Source organism: Petaurus breviceps, unplaced genomic scaffold, assembly GCF_028583685.1.
Source record: "Petaurus breviceps papuanus isolate PSGF00001 unplaced genomic scaffold, PetGlider_PUasm1.0 118, whole genome shotgun sequence".
Classification (NCBI taxonomy): Eukaryota; Metazoa; Chordata; class Mammalia; order Diprotodontia; family Petauridae; genus Petaurus; species Petaurus breviceps.
Genome location: NW_027185616.1, coordinates 25518586 through 25522700, shown reverse-complemented (window position 1 = coordinate 25522700; position 4115 = coordinate 25518586). Strand labels below are relative to the sequence as shown.

General features: G+C 37.5%; 1 protein-coding gene across 1 annotated transcript in view; it reads right to left on the bottom strand.

Annotated features, from left to right (window-relative positions):
- Nucleotides 1-394, bottom strand: part of DIRAS2 (DIRAS family GTPase 2) — an 18592-nt gene extending 18198 nt beyond the window's left edge. Inside the window, exon 1 of the mRNA XM_069087262.1 lies at nucleotides 1-394. This exon is cut by the window's left edge and continues 216 nt beyond it. The gene's annotated coding sequence lies outside the window, so the exon portion shown is untranslated.
- Between the last annotated feature and the right edge of the window lie 3721 nt (nucleotides 395-4115).

The window sequence follows — 4115 nt, the reverse complement described above, 5'->3', positions numbered from 1 at the left end:
CTGCTGCTGCTGCTGCTGCTGCTGCTGCTGCTGCTGCTGCTGCTGCTATGAACCTTCTTGGTACCTAGTCTCCGAGGATCCTTGAACTGCTGTTTGCACTCTTGTGTCTTCTCCCCTCTGTTCAGCTGTCTCCACAGTGTGATCCTGGCTTTCACTCTCACTCTTGCTTAAATCCTCCTCTCACTTTCTGTGCTTGGTCTATAGTTGATGTTTTTGCTGGCTTATTTCTATTTTGTCTCTATGATTCTTCATTCCCCTTCCTTCCTTCTCTTTTTCTTCCTTTCCTTGGCCCTCCTTTCCCATTCACTCCTTGTTTCTTGCAATCTTTGTGCTTTCAGAAAAGGATTAACTAGAACTGCTGCTTTTGATACTGTTTAAATGGCGACTGAAAAGATCAGCCAAGCTTTCAAGTGCCACCTACTGGACATTTCAGGAATATTTTTTGAAGGACTGGAATTTTTTTTGTCATGTAGGCAAAGGTAATCATTTCTTTGCAAAGCATTATATTTATGCTGATTTATTTATATTCATTATGATGCATCAGTACCTTTACATTATCATTGCTACTAACCACTCCTTTCCTATTTCAAATACTTTACAGAATCCCATGCCCCAATCTTCCAAAAGGTAAATATCACATAGAACTCTCCTTATTTTATAATTGATATTAACCACATGAACTTTCTTTTCTGTATTCAAATATGGAATTCATGCCCACTCTTTCATATGGTACATCTTACTCCACTATGTACATAATATATAATTAATAAATACAATAATCCTGCTAAATTGGATATGTTCAGATTAATAGAATGACTATTAATCCTCTCTCCATTCAATAGCTTCACAGTAAAACTGATAGAAAATTATTGTAGGGCATATTTGCTAGATTCTGTCTCAGCAAACTTTTATGAAAGGAAGATTTATTAATATTCAGAAATATAGAAAGGTATTCCTATTTATGAATTTTTTTCCATTTTTAGAAAATGCTTGTTTGGAATGTTAAAAAAAAAAAAAGATTGCCAAAAAATACAGCCTGAATGGCAGGATTTTTCTTTTCCACTAAGTATAACCTCCTTTTTAAATATCAGCCAGCATTAAGGTATCAGTGGGTAATAGTAATGAGTTTTTGCTATTACAAATCTGAAGGTAATCTACAGTAATCAAATAAATCAAATCAATTTAATAACTGATTTAAATTAATTTATTAAAATTATTTGATTGACACTTCATTTTATAAATTAATTAATAAATTAGATGAATTTGTTGATAAATAATAATTAATGTGATAATAATTAAATTGATTTGATAATCAAATAATATTTTTTCTTTACTTAACCCTATCAAAAATTTAGTTTTCTGGTCATTTTTAGATCAGAAATAAGTATTTTCTTAACTTTTTTAGCTTACAGCTTTGCATTCTCTATACTGTATTATTTGGGAAGGCATCATTAATAGTCAATAGTCATCAGCAAATATTTATTAATTGGTCACTGTGACAGGAATACATAGAAAGACAAAAATACAATCCCTGATCTCAAGGAGCTCAGATAGAGATATAGATTAGAGTGATAGATAGTGCCAAGCCCTGGAAAAACAAAGACACCAGTATCAATAAATCACACAATACATAGCATGAAGTAAAATGCAAAAAGAAGTGAAAGGTAGGAAGGGACCAGGTTATGAAAGACTTTAAATGCTAAACCAAGAGTTTTCTATTTCATTCTAGAAGTAATAGGAAGTCACTTGACTTAATGAATCACTTGACTAAATGAATGGTGATTATGGTCAGACTTGCATTTTAAGAAAATCAATTTGACAGTTAAATGGAAGATAGGTTTGGAGTGGGGAGAGACTTGAGGCACAGAGATCAACCAGCAGGCTATTACGATAGCTCAGTCATGAGGTCATGAATGCTGCACCAGGCTGGCTGCAGAATCAGAGACAAAAGGAAGAGATGTAAGGAAGGTTCACAATAACCAGACTTGACGATTGATTGGACATGGGATGTGAGAGAGAGTAAGGAGTATAGGATAACACCTACCTTGCAAGTCAAGGTGACTGAGAGGATGGTGGTACCCTCAACAGGGATAGGAAAGTTGGGAGGGTAAGAATTGAAGGAAAACATAATGAGTTCCATAATATAGAGAGAGAAGACAAAAGGACTTAGGATAGAATCTGAAAGAAAGCTGTGATTTAGAGGGTGTAGTCTGGATAGAGACTCATCCAAAGAAATAAAGAAGGTGAGGCAGTTTTGCCAGGCTGTGAGGGAGGCAAAAAAGTATTTATTAATTAAATTATTATGAACTAGAAAGTGTGATAAGTTGAGGGGACACAAATACAAGCAAAAAGACAGTCCCCACCCTTCTGGAATTTACTTTCTAATGAGGGAAGACAACACAGAAATGGGAGCTGAAAAGAGGCAGAGGAGAGACAAGATGTCGACTGTGAAGGAGAGTTGGCAGGAAAATGAAGAATGGTCAGCCTTGGCTCTTCCCCAAAAAACAGACTTCAGAAGGAACTCACCAATGAGAAAAGGAGAATGATGTGGCAAAGGGAAATTTTGGGGTGAGAAGGCAACTTAAGAGTCAGAAGCATGGCCAGGAATAGAATGAAAGAATGTAGCACCAACATAATATTCATAGTGCTGACAGCGGCTGTAAATGTGCCTGACATAGTGTTCAATCACAAAATATAACAGACCCTCCATATAGAAGACAGAAACAAAACATTTATTCAGCCACAAGAAAACCAAATCCCAACACCAGGAAACTGAATCCATCATAGTAGCAAAGAAGTTAATAAGCCATAACACAGCATGAAACTGCCATCCTTTAACCTTCCCACAAACAAGCATTTACTCACAAACCTAGCTATCTGCCTAGGTGTGGCTTCTCTGCCCTTCATCTCTAGCTGCTCTGACTCCCAGGTTCCTGTGGACTCTGCTCTACTCTTTTGCAAACTCCTCCCACCACAGGCTCTATGTGATTACATTCAGCCTACTAGGGAGCAGGGAAAATCTTTGAAAAGGGAACATCTTCAAATTCCCTTAGGCTTATTAAGGGGAAGGGAAGATCTTCAAATTCCCATTACCATTACAAAGACCAAGAAAAATTTCTTGAAAACTAGGAGATGAGAGTATCTTAGAGAAGAAATGATCCACAGTGGTAAAGTATAGAGAGAGCAGAGAATTGAAAAGGGGGCATAGTTAGTTAGATACGGCAGTTAAGAATGTCATTGTTTGTCCTGAAGAGAGGAGCTTCACTTGAATACTAAGACCACAAGTCAGATTGCACAGGGCTCGGGAAATGAAGTAGATAGATAAAATAGCTTTCTCAAGGATGTTAACTGATCAAAGGAAAGGAGCTATGGGATCAAGGATTTTTCTATTATTATTATTACCTCAGTTGTATCCTGCGCTGAAGGTTATTTTTATTTATTTGCTTTTTGGAGGGTACGTGGGGTTAAATGACTTGCCCAAGGTCACACAGCTAGTTTTTTTGTGTGTTAAGTGTCTGAGGCCGGACTTGAACCCAGGTCCTCCTGACTCCAGGGCCAGTGCTCTATTCACTTTGACACCTACCCGCCCCAAGGATTTTTCAAAGATGGAGGAAACATGAGTTTGTGGGTAGGCAGTAGGGAAGAAGCCAGTAAATAGATTAAAGATAAGAGAGAATGGGAATGATAATGAGGGGAATCTGCTAGAAAATTAAGGAGAGAATGGAATTGAGGATACATGTAGAGGCATTTGCTCTGGCAATGAGAAGGGTCAACTCTTCACATGAGACAAAAGTGAAAGAGGAGATAATGGGAAAAGGCATTTGAGTGATGTAGGGAAGGTAAGATGGGAGAATTAGGAGTTCTTGATAAAAGGCCTCATTTGGGAGGGGGACTTGAGGTCCTATACTTTATTTCTTCTCAAGATACCATGAGACAACAAATCATCAGGAAAAGAGTTACAGAATAATGAAATCGAAGTGAGACAGGAACAAGCGCTTGAGTGCTGTGCTAAGAACTTTAGAGACATTATCTCATTTGATCCTCACAGCCCCCCATGAGGTAGGCGCTATTGCTGTTCATGCGGTTACCTAGTGTTTAACTCTTCATGATCCTGT